This window comes from Peromyscus eremicus, chromosome 1 (assembly GCF_949786415.1).
Source record: "Peromyscus eremicus chromosome 1, PerEre_H2_v1, whole genome shotgun sequence".
NCBI lineage: Eukaryota > Metazoa > Chordata > Mammalia > Rodentia > Cricetidae > Peromyscus > Peromyscus eremicus.
The window spans coordinates 15183178-15205537 of NC_081416.1; the positions used below are offsets into that span (position 1 = coordinate 15183178).

The 22360-nt window shown below is 43.7% G+C and overlaps 1 protein-coding gene and 1 pseudogene across 1 annotated transcript in view; one reads left to right on the forward strand and one right to left on the reverse strand.

Annotated features, from left to right (window-relative positions):
* Nt5c2 (5'-nucleotidase, cytosolic II) overlaps positions 1–22360 on the forward strand; it is a 145872-nt gene that overhangs the window by 37694 nt on the left and 85818 nt on the right. The gene's annotated exons all lie outside the window — the stretch shown is intronic.
* Positions 8015–13195, reverse strand: LOC131895100 (cytochrome b-c1 complex subunit 7-like; annotated as a pseudogene).

The following is a 22360-nucleotide window of genomic DNA, read 5'->3' on the forward strand; positions in this document are numbered from 1 at the left end:
ATGTATGTGTATATACATGTGCATGCACCTTCATACAGAAACATGCATGCACATGCATGCATATCCTTTCTTCTTCCATGTCTTCCTCCCATCTGAACACATACCCTCACTTGGGTACCTTGGTCCTGTGCACCACCATCACTGTGGTCCTGTGCATCACCATCACTGTGGTCCTGTGCACCACCATCACTGTGGTCCTGTGCACCACCATCACTGTGGTCCTGTGCATCACCATCACTGTGGACCTCTGCATCACCATCACTGTGGTCCTGTGCACCACCATCACTGTGGTCCTGTGCACCACCATCACTGTGGTCCTGTGCACCACCATCACTGTGATCCTCTGTATCACCATCATTGTCTCCCTTTCTTCTTCTTCCTCTTCTTCTTCTTCTTCTTCTTCTTCTTCTTCTTCTTCTCCTTCTCCTTCTCCTTCTCCTTCTCCTTCTCCTCCTCCTCCTCCTCCTCCTCCTCCTCCTTCTTCTTCCTCCTCCTCCTCCTCCTCCTCTTCTTCTTCTTTTTCTTCTTCTTCTTCTTCTTCTTCTTCTTCTTCTTCTTCTTCTTCTTCCTCTTCCTCTTCCTCCTCCTCTTCTTCTTTTTTTCCTTTTGGTTTTTTGAGACAGGGTTTCTCTGTGTAGCTTTGGTGTCTGCCCTGGAACTCACTCTGTAGCCCAGGCTGGCCTTGAACTCACAGAGATCCACCTGCCTTTGCCTCCGAGTGCTGGGACTAAAGGCTTGTGCCACCACCGCCCGGCTCTCCCTTTCTCTTCCTGGCCTTTTCCTGACTGTCCATAAACAGTCAAGGTTCTCTCCTCCCGACAAGGCGTCTTCTGCAGCCGTAAGCCGATCTTGGAAGCTCCTCTCACACACGGTTTATCCAAACAGAAAGCTCTGTTTGCTGCTGACTCGTTGGCCCTATCCTTTTCCCACCAGTTGCGAGTCCTAAGGTGGTTGTGAGCTGCCTGACATGGGTGCTGGGATCTGAACTCACGTTCTCTGGAAGAGCAGCAGGTTTTCTTGACTGCTGAGCCATTTCTCCAACACTTCCATTACATTTTAGATTGAGTTACTGGATATTAGGTTTCCATCTGACTTTTTCCTACCTCTTTCAGTCTGGGTAAGCTCCTAACCCCTCCTTGCTCCTGACTTTTTCCTACCTCTTTCAGTCTGGGTAAGCTCCTAACCCCTCCTTGCTTAAGCCTTCTCACCCCCTCTTACTGTCCTCCTTCTTTTAACCCATCCTTCCTCTCCAAGCCTTTCTGCTTTTCTGGCTTCTATAGGTATGAAACACATACAACTAGAAATTCGAAGCTAGGATCTACATATGAGGAGCACATGTGGCATTTGTCTTTCTGGTTACCTCAGTTGGTATAAAATTTTCCAATTTCATCCATTTACCTAAAATGTCATAATTTCATTTTTCTTTACAGCTCAATAAAATTCCATGGGTATATGTGCCACGTTTTCATTATCTGTTCATCAGTTTATGGACGTCGGAACTGATTCCATTTTCTAGCTATTGAGAATAGAGCAGCAGTGCACATGGATGAGCAAGTATCTCTGTGGTAGAATATGGAGTCCTTTGGGTATTGGCCATGAGCAGTCACACTGTTCCCCTGCTTGTGGTTTGGCTGGAAGGAAACTACTGTTTCTCCTGTGTGTTATCAGGGATGCTTCTTGATTCGGAGAGATTGCTTGGTAGAGATGCATTCCTTCCTGGTCCTCAATCACAGCCTTCTCTTTACCACCACATACACACACACACACACACACACACACACACACACACACACACACTGCTGCTCCAGAGAGCAGCAGACCCGATCTTGGGAGTCAGGTTTTCCTTCAGTATCTTCTTTAAACTGGGCAGCGCTGACTCAGACCAGGCAGGTGTAACTATGGCTGGACAGGGCATCTATGGGATGCCACAGAAAGAAAAGCATCCTTAGGGCTGCTTTGGGTAGAAGGTTCCCATTGCCTGACCCAGAGGGCTTAAGGGAAGTGGGTCTTCTTTATTGTTTGTTGTTTTGTTTTGTTTTTTGTTTTGTTTTGAGACAGGGTCTCACATAGCCCACACTGGCCTCAGTCTCACTATATAACTGAAGCTGGTCTTGAGTTCCTGATCCTCTTGATGCTACCTCCCAAGTGCTAGGATTATAGTCATGTGCCACCATGCCCAGCCCAGGAAATGGGCCTTTTGATGGTAGAGGTTGACAGCCTTGCTGAAGTACCATCTGGTGGTAGAACTGTTGAACTCTGATGCCACAGGGAAGTCCTCAGAAGAATGAAGTCATCTCAAGAGGGCTGGCAGGAAGAGAAGGGAAAGAGGAAGTATAGAACTTAGAGGAGCCTTTGCCATAACATGCAGCTTCATCCAGAAGCCATTGCTGCTTGTTCTGCATTGGGAACAGGAGTGAACACGAGAAAGAGAACACTCCTTTTTCCCTTCACAAGTTCTGGGGCTACCCTGTCTCAAGCCTTCAAATCTCACTTGAGCCAGTCACCTTGACCAGGACCTTCAGTTCCCAGAGGAGCAGGACTTTTTCCACTGAGAGGTCTGTGAAAGAGACAGTCCCTCACCCCTGAAACTGTAGGCCTTGTCCACAAGGACCAGGAGAGCTTTGGGTTGCACTGGAGAGCTGTCTTCCTCAGAAGTTACACTTCCCCATCTTCAAGAGAGACCTCCGAGGGTGCCAGGGTAGAAAGAAAGTCTCCAGGGGAGATTGCGTCCTTCACCTCCGAGGGTGGTGGTGAGCACCCACTAAAACAGAGACTTTCTGGCCACACTGCAGAGTGACCCTGGCCACCAACCTTCAGCCATCTCTGTGCCTGTACAACTCACCAAAGGTCTTGAGACTGAAAAAAAAAATGGAAGTGAAGAGTTGCTGGTCCGTAGACCCTGTACAGAGCACCAGAAGATGGCTAGGAGTCAACAGGTAGAGAAAGAATTCATCGGCCAGGACACGGTAGAAAAGTTGACTTGGTGCAAACAGGAGTGAAGCAGGCAAGGGCAGTGACAGAAGAGAAACCTGCTTTAGTCAGGCTCTTTATTGTGGTGTTTACTGTGTGCTTGAATGCATGTGTCTGTATTTGTCTGTCTGTCTGTCTCTGTCTCTCTTTGTTTCTGTCTCTTTCTGTGTGTGTGTGTGTGTGGTGTGTGTGCGCACGCGTGTGTGTTATGAGGGATTGAACCTAGAACCTGAGGCATGTTAGGGAAGCATTCTACCGCTGAACTACATACCCTCTCTATCCCAGCCTTTACTCTGGTGAATTTTCAACAGTTTCTCAAGTGAACAGAATTGTATAATGAAGCTCCCACAGTGCCTGAGGCACAGCCACCAGTTTCGTTAGAATGTACACTAAGCGAACTTCTGGCCCAGTGTGCTTGCTCCCCAGTCATGCCACACACTTTGTGCCAAAAGAAATTGTCTTGCCAGGTTACTTTCACCTTGTTCATGTGTGTCTTTATGTAACACAGAAAATATTCTTTCCCCACGAAGTGCATGCCTGTTACCTCAGCACTCCAGAGATGGAGGCAGGAGGATCAATAGTTTAAGGTCATTCTTAGTTATATTTCAAGGTTGAAGTCAGCCTATGCTGTATGAAATTGTGCCTCAAAACAAAACAAAACAAAAACAAACCTACCAAACCAAAAAACCCCCACAAAAACAACAACAAAAAACCTACCATAAAAAACAAACAAAACTTCCCCCTAAAATACTAATGTGTAAGGTATGTAGTTGGTTTGGTGATGGAGTATGATTGTTCTTAGCATGTGCAGGGCCCAAGGTTCCATTCTCCACCACACAAACATCAGAGAGCCTTGCTGACACAGTTCAAAGACTAGTTTACTTGAGTGAGGCCTGAGCATAGGTGTGTCTTAAAAGCTACCCTGGGGATTCCAGTGTTCAGTCAGAACTCAAAACCACTGATCTAAGGTTTCTTTCTGATCTGAGACAGGAGAAATTCTAGCTGCCAGGATTCCCAGGAGGCTGGGGAGTGGAATGTCTCCAGACAGTCTGGTATCACCTGCTGTTGGTTCAGCTGGTAGCATTGCTGATCAGGCTCACTGAGCTGGAGTTCCAAGAGTATGTGTGAATGTTTAAATCTAGCAGCTGACTTCAACGAGGAGAGACCTGGGGAAACCCTGTCTCTGGGGAAGAGAAAAACCTGTCCCCTCCCTCCTCTGCTGTTCTGAGCTTTGAATCCAGATGTCCTGTAGTTCCAGTCAGGTTGAAAGAAAGGGTCTGTAAAGCAAGCAAGCAAGCAAACAGAAAGAGGGCCAGTGAGGCAGTTCACTGAGTCAGGGCACTTGCTGCCAGGTCAGATAGTCTGATTTGATTCCTGGGACCCACATGGTGGAAGAAGGAAAGAACTGACTCCTGAAAGTTGATCCCATCCATATGCACACCATGGCACACCCTCTCCAGATAGATAGATAGATAGATAGATAGATAGATAGATAGATAGATAGACAGACAGATAGATATGATTAGATAGATATGATTAGATAGATATGATTAGATAGATAGATAATTAGATGGATTGATATAATTATATAGATAGATGATAGATAGATAGATAGATAGATAGGCAGGCAGGCAGACAGACAGACATAATGAGAAGAAAATAAATACATGAATAGAATTAAGTTTCTAAATTGTTAAGAATCTTACCAAAAATTAGGGTGTGACAGTAGCAGGATCAGTAGGCATGTAAGCATAGGGAATAGCTTAGCAACCTGGGACTCCCTTGGTTTGAGCTGTGCATGTCATTGTCCATTCTAGAAAAAAAAATGGGATGATTTCTCTCTCAAACTATGGGAGTGAAGGGGCTGATCTGGCCTAGACTGGTTTTGGCTGCATGCTCAGTAAGGCAAACCTTCCTCTGAATAGACTTTTAGTTATAACCTCTATTTAGCATCTTATACCTGTGCATAATTGGATGGACATATTAATAAGATCAGATGCATCTTGGGAAGGAATCTGTAGCCCAAGCCTGTCAATCAAAACAGAGAACCACTCTGATTATCCTCCTTAGCAACAACCCCTTTTCCCTTAAACCCCGTAAAAGGAAGACCCCAAACAATTACTAGAGCCCTTAAGCACTATTACTCTAAGATTATAATTAATTACTATTGTTATTGAGTGTGTTGTGATAGGTACAGGCTGGAATGCATGGAGTAGAGGTCAGAGGACAACTTTGACGTGTCAAACAGAGGACAGCTTGAGTCAGTTCTCTCCTTTGACCTGTATGTGGGTTCAGGAGCTCAGACTCATGCAGCAGGACTTGCTTACAAGCAACTATATCTTCTGAGTCATCTCAGTGGCCCAGCCTAAGCTTTTATTCATACCATGACTCTTGACAGCATGACTGATCTGTGTTCCTGCTCTGCATTTCAATGACGTTTCCTTGCCACTTTGCAACAATGTGGATCTTTATTTGAATTTCTTGAATATGATACCAAGAGCCTGGACACCTCCAGGCTAGACACTGACTGCCAGTAATAGACTCAAAATTCTGCACAGCAGGTTGCTGACAATCATCCTTGGACTTGGAGTCAAGGTTCTAAAATGGATCTATCATATTCTGTAGAGCAGTGGTTCTTACCCTTCCTAATGCTGTGACCCTTTAACACAGTTCCTCATGCTATGGTGACCCCAACCATAAAGTTATTTTTGTTGCTACTTCACAACTGTAATTTTGCTACTGTTATGAATCTTAATGTAAATATTTTTGGAGATAGAGGGTTTGACGAAGGGGTTGCAGCCCACAGGTTGAGAAGCACTGCTATAGGGAAAAATTAAAATGCCTTTCAGTCTCATGGGGTCACAACTATAGCACGAATCTTAAAGAGTCTTATTAATAAAACAAACCTGGAGCCAGGTATTGGGGTAAATGCTGGAAGATCAGAGAAGCAGAACAAGCCACAGCCACCTCACCTCGCCAATTCCTCAGCTGATCCTGTTTCCTCAGACTGGAAGCCTCTGAGTCCTCATCCAAATGGATTTCAGCTGAACTGCTGCTAAAAGCCTAAAAGCTTAACCAGCCTCTAGTTCCTGGTTTTCACGCCTTATATACCTTTCTGCTTCCCGCCATCACTTCCTGGGATTAAAGGCGTGAGTCGCCATGCCTGTCTGTTTCCAGTGTGGCTTTGAACTCACAGAGATCCGGATGGATCTCTGCCTCCAGAATGCTAGGATTAAAGGTGTGTGTGCCACCATTTTCTGGCCTCTGTGTCTATCTAGCGGCTGTTCTGTTCTCTGACCCTAGATGAGTTTATTAAGGTGCACAATATATTGGGGAACACAATATCACCACATTCCACCTCTGAATAATGTATCTCTCACTCTCTGGGAGGCAGATCTCTATGAGTTTGAGGCGATCCTAGTCTACATATAGAGCTTCAGGCCAGCCAAGACTACATAGTAAGATCCTGTCTTAAAAACTAACAAACACAAACAAACAACAAAATTCTATATAAATGTTTCTGGCCCAATGTGGCAGGGTCATATGCTGCTGTTCCCTTTGGGGGAGGGGGCCAAGTAGGTGCAGAGTCAACAACACACTCTTGAGAGAATGTTGAAACAAGAAGCTCAGTTTATTCAGGAAGAGACAAGCCTTATATACCCTCCACCCCACCCTGGGGGAAGGTCTGATGAATATGCATCAGCTGTGTGACATGGCTGCCTCTCATTAGTCCAGGTCATCTCCAGCTCATGTCTCAGCTGCTGTTGCTAAGGCCCTTAGGCAGACTCAGGTTGGCTCTCAGAAAGTATCTTTTTACTGGTTTGGGCCGGGTTGGCCCTCAAGCCTGTTAGGGATGAGTCATTCCACAGCCCAAGAAATACCATGTCAGTTAACCACTCATCACTTTGGAGTGTCAGAAATAACCTCGAGGTAGTGGGAGCCACAGCAGTGACAGTAAGTAGGTTTAACAGAAAAAACAGGGTGCTGAGAGTTGGGCTTTGCTACTCACCCCTAGTTCATGTAGGAAGAAAGGAGCTATTGTTGATGATGACTGTCTAGAGCTGTGTGAAATCCGAGTTCAGTCTCCACTCATTACCACCACTCAGACACACAAATAAATAAAAACAAACCACCAGGGCATAGTGATGTGCCCTGCAGGCCCAGCTACCTGGGAGGCTGAGACAACTGGAGTCCAAGAGTTCAAGATCAGCCTAAGCAACATAACAGAGACTCTATCTCAAACAAACAATAATTTGTTTTTATTTGTTATTTCCTTTTTTTAAAAAAATTATTTAACTTACTTATTTATATGAATTGGTGTGAAGGTGTCAGATCTTCTGAAACTGGAGTTAACAGACAGTTGTGAGCTGCCATGTGGGTGCTGGGAATTGAACTCAGGTCCTCTGGAAGAGCAGCCAGTGCTCTTAACCTCTGAGCCATCTCTTCAGCCCCCCTGTTATTTCCATTTTAATGATGAAAACCCTAAGACATGAGAACATTAAGAAACTTGCCCAAGGTCAAAGCTAGTTAGCAACAGAGCAAGGAATTGAAGCCAAGAGGGGTTAGCTTTGGAATCCATGCTCTTAATCCCCATATCAGTATGCCTGGTTAAAAAGCAACTTGGGCTTGCTGGCGTGTAATGATCTATTTTTATCCTTTGATACCATAGACAGAAAGTGCCTGTGGAACATTTCTGAACAAGCTGCCTGATCCCTGCTGAGCTGCTGTCAGGGATCCCCTTGGGAGGTGTTTCCACAACACTCCTGGGAAGTCAGAGCAGATAGACATCCCTTTGGCAGAGTCATAAAAACCAACAGCAGCAAAAACAATCAACTTTGTATAAGGTTAACAGGTCCTTAGAATGTGGAACCTGAGAAGTTATAGTTTGGGCTAGTAGTTTCCAAAAAAAAATTTTTTTATGATTACAATAGACATTTATTTAGGGCGAGACAGCTGCAGAGCAAATCATTCTTAAATTGTGATTCAGGTTGAAGCAACTTTATAAACACAAGACCAGGCACATCCACAGATCTCAGCTACAGGATCACTTCTGCGCCCATTGGTCTCTCGCTTTTCTTTCCTGAATAACCTCTTCAGATATGGTTCATAGGGCTTATCTCCCCATATCTCACCTACTGTTCCTTAGGCAAGAGCTGATGCCTTGTGGTCAGGTCTGGGGTCTCTTAATGGGAACTATTCTGTCATTATAAAGGTTCTCAGGAAGCCTTCTTACGGCTTCTTTCACATCTTCAGTCTCGTATGTTATGTGACCTCACATTAACTCCAGGTTGTTGATTTCTGCAGCATTATAACAGATTTTCTAATACCATCCAGCCACTGGCTTGACCTGAGCAAAAAACATTTTTTAAGATTTATTTTTATTTTTATTTGAACGTGTGTCTCTGTGTGTGCATGCCACGTGTGCACAGGTGTACAGAGGCCAGAAGAGGATGTCAGATCCCCTGATGCTGGAGTTAATGCAGTTATAGGCCATCCAACTTGGGTGCTGGGAACCACACTTGGATTCTCTACAAGAGCAGCAAACGTTCTTAGTTGCTGAGCTCTCCCTCTAGCTCCAGCAAAAGACAAAATTGACAACAACCAAGCTTTTTTTTTCCAAACACAGCCTCAAGTGTAGTTAATTATATACATATATATACATATGTAACATGTATGTGCACATATGTACACACAGATTAGCTCAGTCAGTTTCATCTGCTGCCTACTTCTGCTTTGCCAGGCTTTTGTTTCTTGACATGAGATCTCACGTAGTCCAGGCTGGCCTCAAACTCCTGATCTTCATGCATTCCCCCTTCCCCGAGAGCTGGGATTCCAGGTCTGCACTGCCATGCCCATGCCCCTCCTCCTGTAACTGTGACGTAGTCCCAAGTCCTAGGAATTGACTTATTTCACTTCCCATATCTGTTAAAACAGCACTTAACCCATCCTCTTAACATACATTCCCTTTAGCTGGCTAATATCTGAACTAAAGAATTAATTGGAAAGAATTATTTTGGGCTCAGTGAAAGTAAAAGTAATAAACTCAATTATTAGACCTGGAGAGATGGCTCAGCTGTTAAGAGTACGTACTACTTTTACAGAGGACCTAGATTTGGTTCCCAGCACCCATGTCAAGTGACTAACAATGGCCTGTAACTTTAGCTCTCGGGGAACCAATACCTGTGGCCTCTGTGGATACCTGTATATACTTCACTCAGATACACATAATTAAAAATAAAATAAGTCTTAAAAAAAAAACCTCAACTACTGGCCACTAATTTGAAACCATATTTATTTTCTGAAAGTTTTTATTTTATATATATGTGTGTGTGCCTGAGTGTATGTATGTGCACCATGTGTGTGCAGGAGGCTGTGAGGGTCAGAAGAGGGCATTGGATCCCCTGGAACTGAAGTTACAGGCAGCTGTAAGTCACCATGAAGGTGCTGGGAACTGAACCTAGGGCTTCTGCAAGAGCAGTAAACACTCTTTACCACTGAGCTGCCAATCTAGCATAAAGACTGATTTACCTTAGGCCTGGGAGTCAAGCAAGATATCTAGTTAGGAAATAGAAGGCACATGAGAAAGGAAAGTCCTTCTCCCTCCTGGTTCTGATTCCCATCTCACTGGCTGACATCCAGGAGCTTTACACATAAGTGAGCAGACCACTTTCATTTGGGAAACACCACCAATGAGATGATTAAAATGATTGACAACATAGAGGGTAGAGGGGCTCATGAGCCCCCACTCTAGGTGAGGAGCTGCTGAGAGTTGATGGCCGCAGGGAGGAGAGAGCTAGGAGTGTGGCCCCACACTCATGAGTATCTAGGCAGCACAAATCGGGCTCAGTGGTTATCTGAAAAAAGCAGGAGATAAAGACAGGAGGGTTGGGAGGCTGGGTAGTAGATCTGGGACGGGTGGGGAGAGAATATGGTCAAAATACGTGGTATACATGTGTGAAGTTCTCCAAGAATTAATAAAAACGTCCTGTTTTAAAAATGACAGGACTACAGCTCAGTCTTGCTGTGCATGAAGACTCAGGTTCAACCCCAGCATCCACATAAAAGTCAGGTGTGATGGTGTATGCCTGTCACACACCCCAGGGCTGTGGGGCAGGCAGGAGCATCTCCGGAGTGTGCTGGCCAGTTAGTCAAACCAAACTGATGAGCTCCAGGCTCAATGAATCTGTTTCAAAAAGTAAAGTGGAGAGTGACTGAGGAAGACACTAGACATTGATCTCTGGTCTCCATGCATGAACACACGTGCACATGCATATGCACACACACACACACACACACACACACACACACACACACACACACACTGGCTAATGATTAGGCCTTAAGCACAGCCTCCTGTGACCTATGTATGTCACAAAGATCCATGTGATCAATGTTTTATCTCTGCCAGCACACCCTTCCCCAGCTTCAGGCCTGCACAGTGTATCTAACAAAAGTCGCCTCTTCACGGACGGAATCCTGGGGATAAGAAAAAGCACACATTTTGCCAACTATCTAAACTCCGTTGCTGACTAAGTAGCTTCAACCCCCATCACGTACTTAATAGCTACTACTGTGCACTTCAGTAGCTATTAACCTCTCCTCACGCCTCCACTTCACTCAAGTGTGTCTTGTCTTCCTGTGCAATGACTTCTCCAACCTTGGTCCACTTTGACTCACTCTGGATTTCTTTTTTTTTGTGGCAATATGTCAAGAACTGAGCGGTACCTTTATAGAGGCCTGGGGTCTCCGAGGGTGGCCCCTCAGGCTGCCCAGAGGCATCAGCAAGTTCTAGTCCTTGCCTGCTGCTGCTGATAGAGGTGGCTTTTGGCGTGTGTGTGTGTGTGTGTGTGTGTGTGTGTGTGTGTGTGTGTGTGTGTGTTTATTGTTGTTTTGTTTTTGTTTCTTGAGACAGGGTGTCAATGTATAGAATAGGCTGGCTTTGAGCTTATTGTGTAGCTCAGGTTAGCCTTGAACATGAGGTGATCCCTCTGCCTCAGTGCCCGCCCATCCTCTGAGTGCAGGGTTACGGGAGTGCACTCCTTGACCACATAGGACTCTTGTTACAGCGGGAGAGCTGTGGGTGTGCACTGGAGAAAGCATCCTATTCATGCCAAGTGCTGGGGACTGGCATCTGCCACGTGTAAAGAAAAGTGAGGGAGCTGGTTAGAGACAGGTGCCCTGAAGGTGGTAACAGGGATTTATGACCCCTGGTCCCGCAGCCATTGTTGGTTGCTTTGGATCCATTCTATACTTTTTGCAATAAATATTCAGGAGATTGTTGTTCAAAATGTCCCCTTGAGCTATCAAACAAAGAAGCCCACAGAGTCAGCTGTTGCCTGGGCAGCAGCAGGCAGCCTAGAATAGTGCAGATTGGCTGCTGCCATGGCAACATTGATTTCAGTCACAAGCAGGCATTAGGTGTATAGTTAATGTCAGAGAACACATGGATGGACCACCTGCCTCGGAATCACCTGGGAATTTGTTTAAATTTTCTGTTTGTTTTGTTTTGTTTTTTTAAACATAGAGTCTCATCTAGCCCAGGCTATCCTTGAGCTCCAGATTTACTCCTTGAACTCCTGATCGCCACTGTAATTTAAACTTTGAATTCCTAGGACTCAGGCCAGAGATTTTTTAACTGGCAGAACTGACACAGAGTCTAGAATCTACCTTTGAGAAAACTTCCGGGGCCTGAGGCTGTGGCTCAGTCAGTAAGGTGCTTGCTGTGTGAGCGTAAACACAGGAGTTAAATCTCCAGCGCTCATGTCAAAAGCCTGGCACAGTGGTTTACTCTTGTAACCCTGGTGCTGGAGTAGTGAAGACCGGCAGACTCTGGGCTCACTGGCCATTCAGTCTAGCTGAATCAGGGAGCCCCAGGTCCCGGTGAAGGACCTCAGATGTTAATTGCTGGTCTTCACATGGCCCATCTGTTAACACACACACACACACACACACACACACACACACACACACACACACACAGAGGCATGCACACAAACTCTCTAGGTGCCAGGTGTGGTGGCCCATGCCTATAATTCTAGAACTCCAGAAAAACTTCAGCTAACTATAGTTGGTTTGAGAGCACCACGACACATGAGATCCTGATGCAAACTAGGGAAACAATGTTACCCAGGTAAGCATAGGCAAGGAGAGTGGGACCTGCTAAAGGAGGTGGAGTGTCTTTGTCACAGATCCCTGTCTCACTGATTTGAACTAGAGCCACCTTCCTCCTTAGAAAGGCCTGGTATTTGTTATTTGTTTGTTTGGGGATGGGGTGCCACATACCCATCAGTCTTTGGAGAGGTGAAGCTGGGGCCTTACTGGCAATGTTGACGACTTCTCATCCACCCCAGTGGCTACCGTTCCTCAGTGTGTGGTGTAAGCCTTTTTTACCGGGTTTCCTGTTATGGATGGTAACATTTCCTAACATCTGTGGTCATGAGTTTGCCTTGTACTCTCTGGTTTATATGTAAAAATGTAAAACAGTTAAAAGCAAAGAGAAGGCTTGTGGGCTGAGAGCGTGGATGGTGGGTGGGATAAAGCCTGTTTACAGGAGAGCTGTGATGAGCAAGCTTCCCCCACCCTATATTGTCACACCTTTCACTTCCCACAAATGTCTGTGTCCAGAAAACAAATTCATTAAATCTTCTATTTGCATTTCTTGTCTCCAAAATAATTATGTTTGTATAGCTTCCTGGTAGCCAGCCAGAAAATTGTTTACTGTTGTTGAAGTGAACGGCTAGTTGGGAAATGAAATCATTGAGGAAACGCTTTCACTGGCTAATAATAGAAAGCCTAAAATTACCCGTATTTGTCATCAAATTGGCTTCCAAATACATGGGTACATACTCTACTTCTAGCATGTCTCAGACTTTTGTTCCAATATGGGTGCCAAACAAGCGATCGAGCCCAGAGCCTGTGCAGGCTGAAGTCTTTGCATGAGGCCTGCTGGTTCTGACTTCACAGTGGGAAGTCCAGCAACCTGGCCCTTACTGTTCGAGCTTTGCTACTGTCTGGGTCTTGATTGGTTTGTTTTCTCCACCAATTAAAGAATTAAAAGACAGGGCTGAAGAAATGGCTCAGCAGGTATGAGCACTTGCTGCTCTTCCAAAGGTCCCGGGTTAAAGGACCCGGGTTTGGTTCCCAACACCTACACAGCCTCCAGTTCTGGGCCATCCGATGCTCTCTTCTGGCCTCCAAGGGCACCAGGCAGTGTTTTCAGTGGCATGGGACGGGCTCCCTTCCCCTAATTTTGGGTTAGTCAGCTTAAACAAAGAAAGGAGATTTGAAAGGCCCACAGCTTCAGGTAAATGTGTGTTTATGGTTGGATAAGACAGAACCCCTTCCCTAATTTTGGGTTGGTCAACTTAGAGAAAGAAAGGGGAGCTGATACATTTACAGCTTTGAGTCAACATGTTTAGTTCTAGCCTTGAACACACCTGACCAGCCTGGAATGGTCAGCAGGAAACCGGGCTCTGCTGGAGGAGGAAAAAGCTTGCCAGGCCAATGAATCAGGTCATGATGGTGAGGAAGAAGCCAGAAATTTGCTATCTTGGTTATCCCTCTGTGGCCTCTTTTCCTGTCTGTCAGGGATCTGTGTAGCTCCTAGCCCCTCAGTATGATTTCTGTCACTGTGGTAAAACATTCTGACTGAAAGCAACTTGGAGGAATGTGTTTATTTCAGCTTACAGCTTACAGTCTACCACTGAGGGAAATCATGGCAGGAACTCAAGCAGGAGCCATGGAGGAAGGCTGCTTGCTAGCTCCTCATAGGTTCGTGCTTAGCCAGTTTTCTTATACTGTCCAGGACCACCTTCCCAGGAAATGGTGCCCTCCCACATCAGTTAACAATCAAGACAGCTCCCCACAGACATGCCCACAGGTCAATCTGATCCAGGCAATCCCTTAATTGAGGACCACTCCCTTTTTTGTTGTTTTGAAACAAGGTCTTTCTACATAACCCTGACTGTTCTGGAACTCACTCTATAGACCAGGATGGCCTCAAACTCACAGAGATCCTCCTGCTTCTGCCTCCCAAGTGCTGGGATTAAAGTTGTGCACCACCATGCCCAGATGAGACTCCCTTTTTATACAACACTAGGATATACCAAGTTGACAATTAAAACTAACATAGGACACTTATTTAAGTGGGTATGTATGTAATAAGGTCAGAAGGTTGGTGATATGTCAGTTATTACTAAAAACTTGTACTGTTCTTGCATTCAGATTTCTGAGGAAGAGAGCTCATGTCTTCATAAGCAGGAATATAATAATGAAAGCTGGGCAGGGAAGGCAGTTTAGCAGTTAAGAGTACTCACTGCTTTTCTAGAGGACTTGAGTTCAGTTTCCAGTGCCCACACCAGGCAGCTCACAATTGCTTATAACTTCAGCTCCAGGGAATATGACGCCCTCTTCTGGCTTCCTTAGGCACATGCACTCACATACACATACTCATACATACAGATGCAAACATATGCATAATTAAAAAAAAATAAAACAAATCTTAAGCCGGGCAGTGGTGGCGCACGCCTTTAATCCCAGCATTCAGGAGGCAGAGCCAGGTGGATCTCTGTGAGTTCAAGGCCAGCTTGGGCTACAGAGTGAGTTCCAGGACAGGCACCAAAACTACACAGAGAAACCCTGTCTCGAAAAAACAAAACAAAACAAAACAAAATCTTAAAAAAAAAGGAAGATATGGTTTGCTTCCTTTTCCCCAGCCCGTAATAAATCAATGAAATGTAGAACATTCATCTAGTAATGTAGTTCAGTGTGTTTGCCTAAACAAGACCCCAGATTCAATACCTAGAAATACACATACACTCTCTATGTTGGGATTAAAGATTTGTGCCACCATGCCCAGCTGACTCCCTTTTTATTTGACACTTGATATGCCATGTTGAAATTAAAACTAACTTAGGATATTTATTTAAAAGGGAGGAAGGATAGAAAGGATATGTGTGTATGTGTGTATACATACATATATGCACGTTAATTTTTTTTAGATTTATTTATCTTATGTAAATGTTTTGCTTGTACATATGTATATACACAAAGTGTATGTGTGCATATAAAATCAACAGGCATTAAAATATTCTCATAAGGTCAGTATATATTTAATTATTAATCAATTGATTTAAAATGTATGTGCACATTCAGGAGGTAGAGAAAGATGAGAAGTTTAAGGTAATTCTCAGCTATATAGTGAGTTTGAGGGCAGGTATATGTGAGATATTGCCTCAAAAATAAAATATTCGAGACTGAAGAGATGGCTCAGTGGTTAAGAGCACCTGTTGGTCTTGCAGAGGACCCAGGTTTTGGTTCCAGGACCCACATTTCCAGGACTCACAACCATCTCTAACCCCAGTTCCAGGAGATACAACAGGCACACATGTGGTGTGCATCCATGCAACGCAGGCAAAACATTTATACACATAAGATAAATTTTAATGTGCATATATATACACACACATACACATATACACACATATACATATATATGTAGTCTCTAATATGTCAGACCCTAGGTTAAGAGCTGTGTATCTCTTAGTTGGTAAGATAAAATGGAAATTCCCCCTGCTTGAATTAGAGGGTATTAAAGGGAAGGTATTAAAGTCATATAAATACTTCTTTTGTTGTACCTGTGGCAAGTTAAGGGAGAGAAAGGAAGTACATCTGACATGGGAAAAAAGTAAGGGTAGGAGGGCCCGGTGCCTCATGCTGATAATTCCAGTACTCCAGAGGCCAAGGCAGGAGAATTGCTGTGAGATTGAGGCTAACCCAGGCTACATGGTGAGTTCCAGGCCATCTGAGGATGTAGAGCAAGACCCTGTCTCAGGAAACAAAACAAAAAAGAAAGGAAGTGGGGAGTTCTGCTTGATTGGATAAGGTGTTAGGATGGGAGCCAAGAAAGTGGAAGCTCTTCATAGAGAAAACATTGCAGGAACCGCGGGACAGGGTGCTGTGGGTGAGCGTGGATGAGATACATTCTGTACATTCTATAGTGTATTTGATTCCTTCTTCGAAAGTTAATTCTTTTTGGTTTTGTGTTTTGAAACTGAATCTCTTATAGCTCAGGCTAGCCTTGAATTCAATATGTAGATAAAAATGTCTTTGATAGCATGTAGATACATGCTTCAGATTTAAACTTAGAGACTTAGGAAGAGACTCTCAGGAACAGGATACAGGGAGAGTTGAATCTGTGTTTTGACAGTAGCTAAACATGTGATTTTATGGTGTATGTGGTTATGTTGCTTCAAAGATATAAGTAACAACTGCATTTAAAAAATCCATAAAGTCTGGGCCATCGAAACGGCTCAGCTTGTAAAGGTGCTTACCACCAAGCCTGATGACCTAAGTTCAGGTCCTCTTGGGGGCACATGTGTCCCCACAAACATAAATACAAAATAAATATGTAATCACTTAAATATTAGGCAACATTTAAAAATTAAGTAAAAACACATGAGATGTTTTATTTACTTTAGCCTTTTGTCTTGTTTTTTTGAGACAGCATTTTATTGTGAACTCTCAACATAGCACAAGCTGACCTCAAACTTACAGCAGTGGTCTCTGTCTTTGTCTCCCAAGTTCCAGGATTATAGGTGAATGCCACCACCTCTATCTATCTATCTATCTATCTATCTATCTATCTATCTATCTATCTACCTACCTACCTATCTACCTACCTGTCTGTCTATCTATCTATCTACCTACCTACCTACCTATCTACCTACCTACCTATCTACCTACCTACCTACCTGTCTGTCTATCTATCTATCTATCTATCTATCTATTTATTTATTTTTGTTTTTTGAGACAGGGTTTCTCTGTGTAGTTTTGGTGTCTGTCCTGGATCTCACTCTGTAGACCAGGCTGGCCTCGAACTCACAGAGATCTGGCTGGCTCTGCCTCCTGAGTGCTGGGATTAAAGGCGTGTGCCACCACCACCCAGCTTTTTTTTTTTTTTAACGTTGAAGAATTTTCTCAGGGGCTGGAGATGTTACTCAGTTGGTAGAGTGCTTGGCCTTGCATCCACAATGTCCTGGGTTCCATCTTTAGTACCTACATAAACTAGTCATGGTGTCACATGCCTATAATCCTAGCACTGGCGATGGAGGCAGGATGATCATCCTTGACGGCATAGGTAGGTAAATAGTTCAAGGCCAGCCTGGATTCGTGAAATTTGTTTTAAAAAGATGTGTTTTTATTCTATATTTATGAGTGTTCACTTGCCTGTATACCTGTGTACCATATGCGTGCCTGGTGATCTTGGAGCCCAGAAGATGTTGTCGGGTCCCCTGGAACTGGCGATACAATGGTGAGCAGCCATGTGGCTTCTGGGAATCAAACCTGGGTCCTCTGGAAGTATGGCATGCACTCTTAATCACTTAGCCATTTCTCCAGCATAAGGTCCTGTCTCAGAACAAGAACAAAACAACAAAAATTTTCCTTGTAAATGAAATTGTAGTTTTATTAGGTGTATTGCGTAGATTTATCACTGAGACAGGAGCCCCGACTCAGCTAAACTCAGGATCTCAGCATTCCCCCCCTAAGTGCTCCTCATTCATTTGTTGGTCAGATGTTGCTGTTTGAGGTGTCCTTATGAAACAGCCATCATCTCTGTGGGCAGCTTTTATTTTATTGGTTGTACTGAAGTTTCTGATTCACAACCTGTCTGATGATAATAGTCATTCTGCAGCAGAGTGTGGGTGGAAGGTCTTGGAAAGTTCTGGAGTAAAGACTTCTTCCCTTCCACGTGTCCCCTAACTTTTCTTGTCATTTTATCCTGCCTCAATGTAACATTTGACCTTTTGTGTCTGTGTCTTTCCCTTAGTGTGATGTTTTTAGGTCCATATAAGGCCTATCAAAACTTACTCTTTTTTTTTTTGTTTTGTTTTTCTGAGACGATATAACTGTATATCACAGGCTGGCCTTGAACCTACAATCTCCTCAGCTTCCCAAATGCTGTAATTATAAGCTTGTGCTAGCATACCCAGCTCAATTTTTTTTTAAATTTTTATTTTCTTCAGACAGCATCTCATATATGCCTGAGTATACTGTCTAGCTAAGGATGTTTGACCCTCTGCTCCCATCTCCCAGGTACCAGGGTTATAGGTGTGTGCCACCACACTCAGTTTATCATCCAGTTTGTAGCAGGTATCAAAATGTGAAAAGTTGTATGTCTATACCATTTTTCAATCCATTCCTGTGTTAATGAACACTTGAATATATGGAAGTGGGATTATTAGATCATAGGTAATTGTATGTTTAACTTAAAAACAACCCTGCTGATGTGTTTTGCACCTGCAATTTGTTATCTTTTCATATTCTCATCCCCAGTTCATAAGTGTAAGGATTCAGGTTTATCCACACTTATTAACACTTCCACTTTTTGTTGTTGCTTATAGCATGCAGATGATGGGATAGCTCCCTGCCATTCTTGGTTTTTGAGACAGAGTCTTTCCTATGTGTAGCCCGAGCTGGCCTTGAACTCACAGCAGCTCTCTTGCCTCAGGCTTAGAAGTATGAGCCGGCATGCTTCTGACAGACTGTGTGTTTGATCTTGACTCTCCTGTGTCTTCAGGAATCCTCTTGGGTCTTGTGGCTCAGCTCTTTATTCCCAGCCACTTGGAAAGCTAAGACTGGAAGGGAGCAGACTCAATACCAGCTTGGGTAACTCATAGAAACCCTGTCTCAACAGGGTGACATTCTAGGGTGTGTGAAGATATTGATCAGGAGTAGAAGGCTTGCCTAGAATGCACCAGACCCTTAATTCAACTCACAGTCGTACAAAATAAGTAAGCAAATCAAATAAAATAATCTGTCTCTCTGAAATTCTGAAGCACGGTGGGGTCATTAATCTGGCATAGGCCTAATATTTGAGACCTAATATTGACCTTGCTTCAGGCTTTACTCAAATAGCTCATCTCCTAAATAGTGGTGTAGCAACTCTGAGACAGGCTGTGGGTAGAAGTTAAATTTGAATCTCTAAAGTCTTCTGCTTGTGAATGTTCAAGAAATACAATAATTTTGCTAACAGTTGTAAATATCCAGTGGAAGCTTCCAACAGATTTTTACCTGATTCAAATGAGTTACTTTTGTAACTTCATGAGGTAATTGGCTGGTGAATAACATTTAAATTGTGAGTCTGATTCCTGCCACGCCTCTCTCTTATCCTTTGAGTTCTTCTCCGGTGTAACGAAGGGAGGGCTCCGGGTCATCAGTGGTGCGTGGATTTGCCTCCTTCTGGGACTGGTTTTTTGTTTTGTTTTGTTTATTTATTTATTATTTTTTGATACTTTTGTTGTTGTATTATAATATGGAGGATTGACCTAGGGCTTTGCACATGCTAGATTTGTAGTTGAGAATGGCTTTGAACTTCTGATCTTCCTGTCCACCTCTTGAGTGCTGAGATTACAGGTGTGCACCACCAAGCATACCCCTGAACATTTAATATTTGTTTGTTTATGTGAACGTGGAGTTCTGATGACAACTTTGTGCAGTTGGTTCTCCCCTTCCACCAGGTTGTCAGGGTTGGCAGAAGCTGGTCCTGCCCAGTTTTGTGTGGTGCTGGAGATTTGTGCGTACTATGTAACACTTTACCAACTGAGCTGTGTCTTCAGCCTGATTTACGTACTTCAAGTTCATCTTCCAGATTGTCAGCAGATTCTGTGAAAGCAAGCATTCACACCTGTATTGATCAGGATTAGTTAGGCACAAGGTCAGTACGTGATGTACTTTTGGAAGAAAGTTTCTGGCAAGAAGCAGGAAAACTGCCAAATGAGCTGTGGATGTGCTCACAGTTTGGATGAATCAAGGCTTATTGTACTTGGTGTTAAAACGGTGCTGATCAGATGGTGTGGTGGTTGGAATGAAAATGGGCCCCATAGCTCCTAGGGAATGGCATTATTTGAAAGGAGGAGGACGTGGCCTTGTTAGAGTAGGTGTGGCCTTGTTGGAGGAAGTGTGTCACTGAGGGTGAGCTTTGAGGTTTCAGAAGTTCAAGCCAGACCCAGTGGCTCACTCTCTCTCCCTGCTGATCTGGATATAGAACCTCTCCAGCACCATGTCTGCCTGCATGCTACCATGCTTCCCACCATGATGATAATGGGCTAAACCTCTGAACTGTAAGCCAGCCCCAACTAAATGTTTTCCTTTATGTTAGTACATATAGATCAAGATCTCTTTTAAATTCTCCTTTAGCTCAGTGGTAGAGCGCTTGCCTAGCAAGTGCAAGGCCCTAGGTTCAATCCTCAGCTCCAATATATATATATAAATAAATATATATATAAAAATAAATTCTCCACAGAAGATTCTACATTTTATTTAGTTATGTCCCTTCAGTAAGCATTGAGGCTGACTCTAAACTTATATTTATATTTTATATATTTTAATTTTAAAATTATTTTCATTATTTTTTATATGTAGGGGTGTTTTGCCTGCATGTATGTCTGTATACTGCATGTGTGTCCTAGGAAAAGAGGAAGTTGGATCTCCTGGAACTGGAGATGGTTGTGACCAGCGATGTGGGTACTGGGATTCAAACCTGGGTCCTCTGGAAGAGCATCCAGTGCACTTAATCACTGAGCCATCTCTCCAGCCACTAAAATTTATATATTGTTTGTTTGTTTGTTGTGGTTTTGTTTTTTCAAGACAGGGTTTCTCTGTATAGCCCTGGCTGTCCTGGAACTCGCTCTGTAGATCAGGCTGGCCTTAAACTCACAGAGATACATCTGCCTCTGCCTCCCAAGAGCTAGGATTAAAGGCATGTGTCACTAGGTATGGCCCTGCCTGGCCCATTTTATATAATTTTAATATAAAATATACTTTATAGCCAGGCAGTGGTGGAGCATTCCTTTGATCACAGCACTTGGGAGGCAGAGGCAGGCAGATATCTGAGTTCAAGGCCAACCTGGTCTACAGAGTGAGTTCCAGGACAGCAAGGGCTGCAGAGAAACCCTGTCTTGAAAAACCAAAATACCACACACACACACACACACACACACACACACACACACACACACTTTATATTTTCTAGTATATATACACACAGTATTCAAGTACTTATATATGCAACAACACATGTGTGTTTAAGTGTGTGGGTGTATAGACCTGTGTGTGTATGTAAGTGTATAGGTGTGCAGACCTGTGTGTATGTGTGTGTGCACACATCCATTTATGCACATGTGAGTTTATGTAAATGTGTGGGTGTTTATATAACTAAAAAAAATGTGTTAACCTGTAAACAGCTGCCATGTAGATCCTGAGAACCGAACCTGGGTCCTCTAGAAGAGTAGCAAGTGCTCTTAACTGCTGAAGCATCTCTCCAGGCCCTCCACCAATTAAAAGAAAGTTTCTTAAATGTGTATGGGTGTTTTGCCTTGTACCACATGCACACAGTGACAGTGGAGGCCAGAAGGGTACGTCAGATCCCCTGAAACTGGAGTTACAGCCGTAACTGGAAGGGCAGTCAGTGCTCTAACTGCTGAGCCATCTCTTTAGCCCCTCCCACCAAATATTTTGAGATAGAGTCTCTCACTGCACCTGGCCTAACTTATTGGTAGACTGGCTGGCAGGGAGCTCAGGGCATTCTCTTGTTTCCACCTTTTGGCCTTGGGATTATAGGCACACACAGCCAGCCTGGCTTTATGTGGGTGCTGGAGAGCCGAACTCAGGTCCTCATGCTTTAGCAGTAATATCACCCCAACTTCCTAGAGTTCTTTATTATAAAAGTAATACAATGTAGGAAAATTCATGAAGTATAAAGAAAAGCCAAACATGGTGGCTTATGCTTATAATTCCAGCTGAAGCAGGAGGATTCCCATGAGTTTGAATCTAACCTATGTTAAAGATTCCAATAAATAAACAGAAAAAGGAAAAATAATAATACTTTAAAAGAACACCTAAACTCTCGTCATGAAAGAAAACCATTGTTAATGTACCTAGTTGTTACAGACTTCTTTGTAGTCTTGTGTGTACTCTGCCGTGTTTCCTGATCACATTACACATGTAGATAGCTAAGTATTAGTCTTTAGCCACAAAACTGGACATTTTTTACTTATTTATTTTGAGACGGGCTTATTTTGTAGTCCTGGTTGGTCCGGAACTTGCTTTGTATAGCATGCTTGCCTTGTATTCAGAGATCCACCGGCCTCTGCTTTAGGTGTGTGCCACCACCCCACGCCTACCAAACCAAGCTTTATGAAAATACATGCTTGTTTTAAAGGTGGTGTTAAACTAGTTAGTTTAACTGCTTTATATCATTTTCCACTTTGAAAAGTCTGGTAGGTAAAAGGTCCAGGGTTTATCCTCAGCTGACCTAGTCCACTGTGAAAAACCCAGGCGGGGTAGGTGAAAGCCGTAGTGGAACCCTTACCAAAAGGACTTGGCTGTTCAA